Below are 13,517 nucleotides of genomic sequence, written 5' to 3'. Positions count from 1 at the left end.
ATTTTGGTGTCGGAGAATGAGTGTATTGTATCACATTTTTCACATAGCTGTGAGCGGACAGAGACAATCTGTGTCTGACAATCTCCCATTTTATTTAACCTTCATAAAACAATGGAGCGTTTGATGGTAACATTGCTATGCATACATTGTGTCCAGAATAACATTTCCCTAGCAGGAAGAATACATTTGTATCGACAGATAGAGATCGGGAGCACAGGACCCGGGTGAGATATTTATTTGTTTTAGAATTTATTTGTATTATAATATTGCTGTTTTTGTTTGGAATCATTGGAAGTGCTTTAGTGTAATTATAAAGGAGGGGGCATATTAAAGCTAAAGTTTAAAAATTTTGCTTTTGCTGGTTACTCCCTCCCCTCACCAAAATTCTCATGACGTTTTTAAATAAGGGTCCTTTCACACGGGGCGGATCAGTTCTGATCCGCCCCGTGGATGTCCGTTTGCTCAGCGGGGATCACTCCGCCGATCCCCGCTGAGCAGGGAGATGACAGGTCCGTCTCTGCACACTGCGCAGGGACGGACCTGTCACAGCGCCGCTCTCCCCTATGGGAGATCGGATGACGACGGACCGCAGTGCCCGTCGTCACCCGATCCGATCTGCAGACGGATGGAAAAATAGCTTTTTCCTCCGTTACACTTTTTCGGATCAGAGCGGGTCGGATGTCAGCGGACATGTCACCGCTGACATCCGACGCTCCATAGACCTCTATGGAGCACCCGTTCAGGTCCGCCTAAAAAACTGACAGGCGGGCCTGAACGGGACGTCGGTGTGAAAGGGGCCTAAAACTTTTCTCTTTTCATTACATAGTTTATTTTTACACCCAATGACATCCTTACTGGGTTTCTGTGCTTCTATCTGCAATGGCGACAAATCATGGCTGGTGGGAGGGGCCAGCAGGGTGCTGTACATCATCACAGCTCCTGGCCTCAGTTCTGCACTCGGGAGCCCTCAGTGCTGATGAAAGCAGGGGGCTTGTTTTGGGGAGGAGTTATGTAAATGTGGGAAATTACCCTTTAATTTCCTTTGATCGGGGTCATTTGGGTAGTTTCTGTTGTCATTATGATTTAAAAAGAGTAAACACAGTTGATTGATAATAAATGGCTTCAGCCAAACACTGATCATGAGTGGAAGAATAGCTTTTGTGTTATCATTCATACTCTCTGAAAAATGGCCAAAAAAATCATAAATCCTGCCAGGGTATGTAAACTTATGAGTATATATATATATATATATATATATATATATATATATATATATATATATAGAAAGGCCAGTATGGTGGCCTGGAATTATGTAAGGAGCCCGGTGGGGTATATAACTAGCCCGTTCGCCTGCCTTCCTCGTCGGTTCCGGTGCGCGATATCTGATACGTCAGAAATCAAGGGCCGACTGTTTGAGACCAAACGTAGCGAGTTGTGTTCGTGAGTCCCCGTGTTTGTCTTGATCGTGTCCGTGTTGTCAGTTGTCTTGTCGTCGTTGGCGTTCGTGTGTTTTCCGTCCGAGTGTCGCAATACTCAACGAAATTGCCGTTGTCGTACAACGCGTCTGGGCCGGCTGTCGCAGGTAGGGCTTCGGCACCCATTTTCATTTCATGTGTTACAATGTCACTTAAACACGATATCCTGAACTCACGAACCTCTCACCTTTCATTTCACGGACGTTTTAAACCGTGTCACTCGTACTCGTTACTTCATGTCACTACTCCTTTTTCTTGCGAAGGAAAGTTGTTATTTCCTTTCGAGACGCGTCGGTCGTGCCACATCGGGCACTTCATTTCGTAGGCACGTCAGGTCGAGCCGAACGACTCCCCAATCATTTCTTAAATATTCGAATCGGTCGAATCACTTCGATACCACAGCCGACTGCTCGTTACGTTAATGCTAGCAGTCCGGATCATTTTGAATGTCGTGTCCTTTCAAACGGTAAACCAGTCCGACCGTTCCAAATACGATTCATTTCATATATTTGAGTCATTTCGGTCATTTCATTCCGTTCAAATTATTTCGATCATTTCATGTCACTTCGCACCATTTCAATCTTTTTATATCAGATCGAATCATTTCATTTCTGTCACTCACCGCGCTCCGGTGCGAATCCTGTCGCATCCCCCATGCACCGATTCACTTCGGAGTGCCCTAGTTCTTCGGCCTCATTTCTGTACATGCTCCAGAGACTGAGTCACTCGCAGGTTCAGGCACAATCCCTGATTCTAGTCTTTGTCATGGCATACCATTTCTGTCACTTATTACGCTCCGATTCGAATCCCGTCGCATGCATTAAATGCACCGATTCGTTCCGGTGTGCCCAGCTGTTACGCCTCATTTCAGTACATGCTCCAGAGAAGGATTCTTTGTGGTAACCATCTGTCCAGTCGTTGATTCTTGTCTCTGTCATGGCATATCATTTTCTGTCACTTATTACGCTCCGATTCGAATCCCGTCGCATGCATTAAATGCACCGATTCGTTCCGGTGTGCCCAGCTGTTACGCCTCATTTCAGTACATGCTCCAGAGAAGGATTCTTTGTGGTAACCATCTGTCCAGTCGTTGATTCTTGTCTCTGTCATGGCATATCATTTTCTGTCACTTATCACGCTCCGATTCGAATCCTGTTGCATTTATTGATGCACCGATTTGTTCCGGTGTGCCCAGCTGTCACGCCTCATTTCAGTACATGCTCCAAAGACAGGATTCGTTTGTTTCATTCATGGGCACATCCTCTGATTCTTGTCTTTGTCATGGGTATCATTTCATCTCACCTATCACGCTCCGGTACGAATAGTCACATCCGTGCACCAAATTCGTCTCGGCGTGCCCTAGGACAGGCCTCATTTTCAGTACATGCTCCAGAATCCGTTTCGTACTCGGTCGCAAGATGGTGACATGGCGATCCGGACATCTGTCATGGCGGATTCACTCATTTCACTGTCATATCGCTTCCCGGTTCAAGTCCAGTTGATTTTTCAAACTTTGGATTCCTACCGGGGGCTTGGCTCATCGACCACATTTCACTATAAGTTGCTTCTAAGTTTCATACCTGCTAAAAAAAAAAAAAAAAAAATAAAAAAAAAGGAAGCTACATTTCATTTTGTTGTTTGTTTTATTTCTTTTATTTTGTTTCATTTCATTTCTAAAATCTCACCTCCATGAAGTCACTATTTTGGCTAGCATTTCTGTTCAGGTATAGAACTCTCAAACTTCACCTTCATCTCCTCAGATCAGTCGAGTTTTCAGTAGGTCCACCCTGCACCTGGTGGGACGGTCCCTCCTTAGGTTCCGCGTAGGAGAAAACCCGAACCCAAGGACTAATAGGCTCGCCAGGTCTGGATTACGCCACCATGTCTCAGGCTGGCAGCGAGGACCTCACTGCCCCATTATCTCCGTCTCTAGTCTCAGAGAGTGGCAGCCAACGGTCTCCCAGAGCATGGACTATTCCTAAGCTGACAGCTGAGCTTAGGCGCAGAGGCGTACCCTTTCCGGCAACAGCCAGAAAGGCCGAGCTTTTCAGGCTCCTCTTTCCTCCCCCAGCAGCGGCTGAGGCTAGTACCCAGCAGGCCTCACTGGGCTCTATCGCTTCTTCTATTTCACAGCTCCATACCTTGGTGTCTTCCCTGTCGACCTCAATGTCAGAGGTCCAGTATCGGGTAGCCCTCCTCGAGACCCGCCCGCCCGTGTCTCCACCAGTACCAGCATCCCAGGCAGTGACTAACCCTCTCGCAGGTACCACCGGGTGTACATCGGTGGTGTACCCTTCTCATCTGGTATCAGCTAGCATCAGGAAGGACATCCTAGAGGGCAAGGACGTCAATCTGGCTTCGCTTCTCATCTCCATTCATGAACTGGCAGAAAACAAGGCTTATACATGGGGGGACGTGTCGGTGGTCCTCAAGACCAAAGACCCCAGGCTGGACAGGAAGCTTTCTGTCACCGAATTTACATTGGCCTTCGGCATGATGAGGGACATCATCTGCTCAGTCTCCCCTGGCAGGAGGGAGGAGCTGGATCGCTACCTCCATGTGGTAGTAGATCTAGGTTATAAATACGGCGGTTTTTCATTTTACGACTTCCACCGCTCCTTCACCGCTAAGGCGGCCGCCAGGCTCGCCCAGTTCCAGACGCCTACTGATTGGAGCGTCATGGATACAGAGCTATTCTGCCGCCACTTCGCGGGGCTACGGTCTCCTCTTTATGCGATTTTCCAATCGGCTACTCACACCACGACTTGGTGCGCTAGCTCAGTGGCAGCCCCGCCCTCAGACGGCCCTTCTACCTCAGGTACCGCTCAGGGCCCACAGGCGCCGGCACGCCTGCCGCAGACGGATAAATTTGGGCGCCAGGTCAAGACCATGGGGGGTGCAGCAATCTGCAACAATTATAATAGCGACTCATGCAATTTCAGTCAGTGCAGGCTGCTCCACGTATGCACGCAGTGTCATAGGGCTCATCCCAGGATTATGTGTGAGGTCAAACAGATTAAGAATCTTGACTAAGCCGGGTCAACGTCTCGTGGCTCAGCATCTACCTTACCAATCATCCTACCCCCTCACTATCCGTCTACCTTGTCCAGGGCTTTCACTCAGGGCTTTCACACTGGACTTATTTCTCTCCCTCACCTCACGCACGAATGCCAGAACCTGCGGTCAGCAGCTATGGATGAACGAGCCATTGACCAACTACTACAGTCAGATCTGTCCCCAGTCTTAATTCCCTTATCCCCTCAGAGGGGTTCTCCCTCAAGCATACATCTGTAGACACGGCCATCCAGGCCATTCTCAAAACAGGCACAGGAACCTGGCTCTCCAAGGCCGACATCTCGGACGCCTTCAAGCTCCTTCCCATCCACCCATCTCTCTGGTGCTGGCATGGCATCAAGTGGAAGGAGCGGTACTATTTTGCCACCAAACTAACATTCGGGTCCAAGAGCAGCCCCTGGCTCTTCGATACTTTCGCACAGACTCTCACGTGGATCCTGCTGCACATAGCCCAGTGTCGGGGAGTCATACATTATCTGGATGACTTCCTGCTGATCGAGCCACCCGGCTCACCTCCAGGAGATCTGGATAAGTTAAGGGCGGTCTTCAGTAACCTCAACGTCCCCATTGCCGAGCACAAGGTGGATGGTCCAACGCAGACCATCACCTTTCTCGGGGTCAACCTAGACACCAACACCATGCAGGCTAGCCTCCCCCTGGACAAACTGGCCCGCATCAGGACGGTCCTGAGGGACTTCACCCGTGCCAGAACTTGCACCAAGAGACAGCTACAGTCCCTACTCGGCATGCTGAATTTCGCCATGCGCATCACCCCTCAGGGTCGCGCATTCGTGTCACGCCTATTAGTCTTACTGTCCCTCTCACAGGACCCGGAGCAAGTCCTCAGCCTGGATCCCGCGGCGATAGCAGACCTTGCTATGTGGGAGGAGTTCCTATCCTCTTGGAATGGCGTGTCCCTGTTCATTCCCTCTGTGTCTTCCCTTTCACCCCAGGTGGTGACCGACGCAGCGGCCTCCACAGGCTTTGCGGCTATTTTTGGCCATCTGTGGCTCGCAGCTCCCTGGCCTCCCCAGATACTGGCTATTCCTGGCTTCGCCGAGACGTCCTCCCTCTTTGAGTTGTACCCCATCGTAGCTGCAGCTCACACATGGGGCCGCAGTTGGTCGGGGCAAACGGTGACCTTTTCTACAGATAATTTAGCCACTGCGGAGATCATTAATAAAGGCAGATCCAACTCTCTAGCAATTATGTCCTTCCTTCGTCGACTGGTCCAGCTTTCTTTATCATTTCAGTTCAATATCCATTGTTCCTTCATCCCCGGTAAATTCAATCAGGCAGCGGACGCCCTCTCCCGCTTTAACTTTGTCTCTTTTTTGATCAGGTACCCGGAGCTGGACCAACATCAGCAGCTATCCCGGACTGGTCTCAGCTGACCCTGGATTAGCACCACACCTCCTAGCGGCGACCCAACTCATCGAGCACTCCCTCTCACGCAATACCCTCAAGGCCTATCAATCGGCCTGGAGGGCCTTTAACCGCTTCATGACGTGTCACAGCACAGAGACGTCCCGTGTCAAGCAAGTCCTAGGCTTCATTTCCCACTGCCACTCGGAGTTGGCGTTGTCCTTTAATACAATCCGGCTATATCTGGCCGGTGTACAACATTTCTCGTCCCTCCAGGACCCTACCGAACCTTCCTTATTTTCTTATCACGCCGTACGGGCTCTTATGCGCGGCATCCAGAAGCGCCAGCCAGTGGCCCGCACCAAACGGCTGCCTATTACAGGAGACGTTTTTAGAGATATTCAGTCAGATATTCTGGCCACTTCACCTTTTGGTCTCCGCATAAGTATCGTCTTGCAAGCAGCCATACACATGGCCTTCTACGGCTTCTTACGGCCAGGCGAGTTTACTTGTAATGGCCCCTCAGCACGCATGCCGTGCAAGCACCACCTGGTCCGATACGAAGATCATTATATTCTACACTTAGCAGTCTCCAAGACGCAGCAGCTTGGCTCGGGTACTGACATACATTTCTATAAGACCAACAACCGATGGTGTCAAACTGGAAACAATAAAATACAACCCCTACCTGAATGTTTTTGCCCCCTTATTTTGGTATACCGTACGTTGGACCAGGGCACACTTTCAGGTCCATTTCTAGGAAGGGAGTTTATGTTAACCTTGTTTGTCATCCTTATACGTATCGGTCAGAGGGCTCTAGACCATAAATAGAAAGGCCAGTATGGTGGCCTGGAATTATGGGAGGAGCCCGGTGGGGTATATAACTAGCCCGTTCGCCTGCCTTCCTCGTCGGTTCCGGTGCGCGATACCCACCCACCCATCCCCTTTTTAGGGCATTTCTCAGGCATTATACTCCTCATGAGAGTACTCATTTCACTCCATTTCATATTCATCTCATTTATACCCATTTCTCTATCTAGGGTATGCCCCCTTATTTTGGTATACCCTACGTTGGACCAGGGCACACTTTCAGGTCCATTTCTAGGAAGGGAGTTTATGTTAACCTTGTTTGTCATCCTTATACGTATCGGTCAGAGGGCTCTAGACCATAAATATATATATATATATATACACACACACACAGATTCCCAGCCTAGAGGTGAGATGTGGGATCTTATTGACCCCATATCTCACTATAAAGAGGACCAATTGTGCCATATTTATATTACAAGGGATGTTTGCATTCCTTGTAATGGAAATAAAAGTGATAAAAAATAAAAATAAAATATTATATATATATATATATATATATATATATATATATATATATATATATATTTTTTTTTTTTTATCACTTTTATTTCTATATATATATATATATATATATATATATATATATATATATATATATTTTTTTTTTATTTATTTATTTTTTATCACTTTTATTTCCATTACAAGGAATGCAAACATCCCTTGTAATATAAATATGGCACAATTGGTCCTCTTTATAGTGAGATATGGGGTCAATAAGATCCCACATCTCACCTCTAGGCTGGGAATCTGTGTGTGCATATATATATATATATATATATATATATATATATATATATATATTTTTTTATTTTTTTTTTTTATCAATTTTATTTCCATTACAAGGAATGCAAACATCCCTTGTAATATAAATATGGCACAATTGGTCCTCTTTTTAGTGAGATATGGAGGTCAATAAGATCCCACATCTCACCTCTAGGCTGGGAAGCCTGAACTAAAAAAAAAAAAAAAATCTTGGCTCCCCAGCGCCATTTGTTTGAATGCAGAGGCGTGAAGTCATAACATCGCGCCCGGCCTCTGAACGATCATAGAGAGTCCGGCGACTATCTGATCCCCCAGAAATCTCTATGGTAAACATACAGGGCTGGCGGATCCTGTCTCCGACTTACCGATGGAAGAGGTGTCGGTCGGTAGAAGCATTCACCGCCTATAAGAACAATCAAGTGGTGGAACAGCCACTTTGATCATTCTTATGGTAACGGGAATCGCCGGATGGAAAAGCCAATATCTGAATGATGCCTGTAGCTTCACCCATCATTCAGATATCCCTGTTCAAATTCAAGGATGTCATATGATGGCCGGCGGGTGGGAAGAGGTTAAATGTTGCCACTGTGCATCAAACGCGGCCAGTTTGCTCATCATATGATGCCAGTGTGCACGCTTACACCCCACCACCCGAGGATGGATCGCAGGACACCCCTGACACCACACTCCCCCCACGGATGAATCGCAGGACACCCTGCTCACAGTCCCCCCCCCCCCCCCCGCAGGAGGACCAGTGCTTACCGGATGTCCTCTTCTCTGACGTCTCCTTTCCAGTAAGCTTCCTCCTCTCTGCCCCACTCCACCAAAGCACTGAGCATCCAATAGGGACACCTCACGCTTTGGCCAATCAGGAAACAGGTCTCAATGACCTGCCTCCAGATTGGCGGGGAGGCAATGAGGTATGAAAATAGCGAATATTCATTCGCTGTGGTCACACAATTGGGTGGGATCAGGGCGCACTCTCTGTGGCCCAAGCCCATCCTTTTTTTAAGCCTTTTTTGAAGCCTATTAGAGCCTCATGCCATAGGAGTCCATGCATCCTGGAAGGGGTCGGGTGCATGGACAAGGAGGCGGCAGCAGGGACGGGGGGGATCGGCGCCCATGCGCCCACAATGCCACTGCCACAGATGCTCAATAGGGTTTAGATCTGGAGACATGCTTGGCCAGTCCATCACCTTTACCCTCAGCTTCTTTAGCAAGGCAGTGGTCTTCTTGGAGGTGTGTTTGGGGTCGTTATCATGTTGGAATACTGCCCTGCGGGCCAGTCTCCCAAGGGAGGGGATCATGCTCTGCTTTATTATGTCACAGTACGTGTTGGTATTCATGGTCCCCTCAATGAACTGGAGCTCCCCAGTGCCGGAAACACTCATGACACTCCCACCACCATGCATGACTGTAGGCAAATTTGTACTCCTCACCTGGTTTCCGCCACACAGGTCACCAGACAGAATCATGTCAAAGGACATGATTCCAGTAATCCCTGTCCTTAGTTTGCTTGTCTTTAGCAAACTGTTTGTGGGCTTTCTTGTGCATCATCTTTATAAGAGGCTTCCTTCTGGGATGGCAGCCAAGCAGACCAATTTGATGCAGTGTGTGATGTATGGTCTGAGCACTAACAGGCTGACCCCCCTCACCCCTTCAACCTCTGCAGCAATGCTGGCAGCACTCATACGTCTATATCCCAAAGACAGCCTTTGGATATGACGCTGAACACGTGCACTCAACTTCTTTGGTTGACCACGGCGAGGCCTGTTCTGAGTGGAACCTGACCTGTTAAACCACTGTATGGTCTTGGCCACCATGCTGCAGCTCAGTTTCAGGGTCTTAGCAATCTTCTTATAGCCTAGGTCATCTTTATGTAGAGCAACAATTCTTTTTTTCAGATCCTCAGATAGTTTTTTGCCATGAGGTGCCATGTTGAACTTCCAGTGACCAGTATGAGAGAGTGAGAGCGATAACACCAAATTTAACACACCTGCTCCCCATTCACACCTGAGACCTTGTAACACTAATGAGTCACATGACACCGGGGAGGGAAAATGGATAATTGGGCCCAATTTGGACATTTTCACTTAGGGGTGTACTCACTTTTGTTGCCAGTGGTTTAGACATTAATAGCTGTGTGTTGAGTTATTTTGAGGGGACAGAAAATTTACACTGTTATACAAGCTGTACACTCACTACTTTACATTGTAGCAAAGTGTAATTTCTTCAGTGTTGTCACATGAAAAGTTAGAAGAAAATATGTACTCACTGTTGTGAGATAGATAGATAGATAGATAGATAGATAGATAGATAGATAGATAGATAGATAGATAGATAGATAGATAGATAGATAGATAGATAAATAGATAGATAAATGGTAAAATGGTAAAAATGTTACAGAATCGTAAACGTAGTCAAAACATAGCCAGGGATCGGAACCCAAAGTGGATAGTCAGACAAGCCAGTAAATCAGGAAACCAGAGATCAGCATAGTCAGAGGCAGCAGAACAGGATAAGGAACCAAAAGGGACATCAGAGGGGCAAAGTCTTCAACAGAAATGCAGCAAAGAATCTCCAGATATGTTTGACCATGGCAATGGCAGGAAAGGAATGAACAAGGCAGTTTAAATAGCCAGAAGGGGCTGGCTGTAGATGGGACTGATGAACAAGTAATGACAACCAGGTGAGCCACTGGAGGATCAATGATAGCTAACAATTATCTGGCAGCTGAGAAGCCTGAGCACGGAGAAGTGAGCTGCTAATATTGCTGCCCTGACACCACTAGAGGCCCTCAGAGTAGTAGTGGGGTCCGACCTTGCATAGTGCTAACCCTGCTCATCAGGGCTCAAGTCCTGCGGGAACGCATGGGAACGGAGTTCCTGTACTTTTTCCACAACAGGAACTCGGTTCCCATTAGCAGCCGCGTCCTGCAAGACTTTGAAGTATAGGAGCTGTGTGGCAGGTGCTACACCAGCAGCCGCCGACACAGCTCGCAATAGTAAGTGCCACACACCTGACCATTCAGGCATTGCCAGTAGGGGGCCCCATGACAGCTTCCTCTTTGATCTACCTGTCAATCACAGTTAGCTGATGGGTAGATCAGGTCCCTGCTGCTAAGAGATTGTAATTAGTCAGACCTCTTGTGATGCGCTCCTCCTTGCCGGCCCCTCCTGATTTTCTGTCTCCTCACCCCCCCCCCCCAGTCTCCTTCATACTTGCTCTGTGTGTCCCGCTGAATCCCCCCCTCCTCTATCTTCAGTGCCATATGATGAGAGAACCCAGAGGAGGAGCACAGCTATTCTGCTCACAGGACATGCAGGGAGAGAGGTGAGCTGAGGGAGGAACATCAGTTTGGGGTGGTAAGCTGAGCACAATACCTGGCAAAGTTTAATGCCAGGAGGGAAGTTTATGTGGAAATATGTGAAGGGTTGGAATAGCAGCGAGTGTGTGTTGGAGCCCCTGCAGAGTTTGCAGCCCCCCCACCCCCCCAAGCTAACATACATCTCCTAAGCAGGAACACATCACTATCTCCCCAAGCATTCTGTCCAGATAATGTGCAGTTCATTTATGACCTTTCCATTTAACCCTGTGTTATCCAAACTCTGTTCAATAAAAAGTGTAAACTCACCACATAAACACTCTATATACAAAATAACATTCCCCAATAAAGATCAGAACATGATGTTCACATTTGCATGGAAGCACAATTGAATGAATGCTGATTATTCAGAGAATTACCGGATTTATGTTTATTGAGGATTGTTTTTTTATGTACTAACAGTTAAGCTTCATACACACAATACGAAAATTGGATGAAAAATACCACTTTTGAAGCATTCGTGCATATGAGCGTATCATTTTTTTTTGTTTTGGTGGGGCAGTGGATCTTGGGTGGGAGTTCCCACACTTTTTTCCCCAGGACTTGACCCCTGCTGCTCATGTCAGGGAAGGGTATTTGGGAGGTAGGGCTCAGAGAACGTCCACTGGTGGTCATCATGGGAATTGTTTAGAGGACCAAGCCACAGAATAAATGTAGTCTGTGAGACTCTATGTCAAGGTTTCTCAACCAGGGTTCTGTGTAACCCTAAGGTTCCTCCAGAGGTTGCTGGGGGTTCCTTGAGCAATGAACTATTTCTGCCTCTCAGATAAGTTCCCACTGACACCATTGACAATTTCAGCTATCTGTAAGGGGAGAATTTTTCCAAATGGCTATAAATGTAAGGAGCATTCATGCCACTGACCTTCACGCTAATGTATCATGAGTCGTAGATCTAGTTATTTTTTAGCAGGTGTTCTCTTAGACCAGAAAGTTATTTCAAGGATTCCTCTGTGTTGAAAAGGTTGAGAAAGGCTGCTCTATACAGTATGTATTACCTTCCCTTGGGGGGAGGGGGGGGGGGAGACAGTGGAGGAAGGTGAAGTACTATTGGGACTACCTATATGCTCTTTGCATGGGATGCTGTACTCTGGCAAAAGGTATGAGCTCTTCAGCTCAGTTTCCAATCTATGTTCTCTCTACTTTTTGTAACATTAAAAAAATGTGCTATCACTGCTGGGGTGACTAAAGGATTTATATATGTAACTAACTGTGCTCAGCAAATGGTTGATGGGCCTTAATTGTGTGGACACTTCCTTCTCCTAAGCTTGAGATTGGGATGTCCTTTGGAAATTGAAGGAGCAAGGTGAGGCTGCAATTGGGGTCCATGGGTGTAAGACCTGAAGTAGGTATGGGATGGAATACTTGGGGTTTTTTGCTGGTTAGGCCAGGCTGGGAGTCTCCCAGGGTGTACTGTACACATGCAATGGTATGATCCAGTGAGTACCCTTGGGGGGGGGTGTCCATGTCCATAGCACCCTGATGGGTTGAAGGAACCATCCTATGCTTGGGAAGGATGGGGTTAAAGAGTACATGTCTCCCCAGGTGAGAAGGGGTCCTTGTCCCCAGGGGAGAAAGGGTCCCTGTCCCCAGGGGTGATGGGGCCATAATAGGGTCCCCCCATAGCAGTGTCCTCTGTCCCTCTTCACATCACTCCCATAGTGTCCTCTGCCCCCTTTCCACAGAGAAAGTTTCCTGTGCCCCCCAAAGCAGTGTCCTCTGTCTTTTACCCCCCCCCCACTGTAGTGTCCTCTGTACCCCCATGGTGTCCTCTCTGCCCCCCTGCATCCCACCCCACCCCACCCTACACACAAACACACATTGTGTAGGTAGAACTCTCCTACCTTACACAGGTGTACAGCAGAGCAGAGGCCGGCATCACAGGGCTGGATGGGGGCTGGAACTGCTGAAGTTAACTTTTCACATTAACAGGCTGGTGATTGGTCGCTAGGATCACCCAGCAACCAATCACCTACTGTTTTTAATGTAAAAAAGTTAACTCCAGTGGGTTCCCACCCCCATTCAGCCCTGTAATAACGGCCGCTCGCCGCTGTCCAATGAAGAGGAGAGCGGTGTAAATGTCCGCGGCCTGGGTGTTTGTGAATTAATTACAGGCACTGATGGGCTGGACATTTAGCGGTGGCGGGCCGGGTGCAGTCCGCGGGCCATTGGCTGCCGACCCCTGTTCTAGAGGGATCCTACAGGCATGGTTTACACATATTGTTATGAAAAAGTGTAGCGCTTCTCAAAGATAAATGTCCTTAATCTTACTTCATAAGTGTAAAATTATATAATTACAGTGAAAAAAAATCCCACTATTAAGTAGTGCTCATATCACATGGATTCTTACGTAAATTGCATATATAAGTGACTTGAAGAAAGTTATACCAAAAACGTCCAAAAGACAAAATAAAGGAAGAAAAAAGGGAAAAAACAAAGTCCCAATAGGAAAATACAGAGTCCTTTGTGTATAGTGTCTTTATAAAGTCCGCAGGTGTGTAAGAAATATGTTACACCTCCTTTCAAAAAGGTTCATGCATCAGTCTCGTGAGGTTCCCATCACCAGGCGAATTGAAGGCTTACCG

Source organism: Lithobates pipiens, unplaced genomic scaffold (genome assembly GCF_037356315.1).
Source record: "Lithobates pipiens isolate NorthernLeopardFrog02 unplaced genomic scaffold, aLitPip1_a1.2 Scaffold_23, whole genome shotgun sequence".
Classification (NCBI taxonomy): Eukaryota; Metazoa; Chordata; class Amphibia; order Anura; family Ranidae; genus Lithobates; species Lithobates pipiens.
This window is presented reverse-complemented; position numbering follows the sequence as displayed.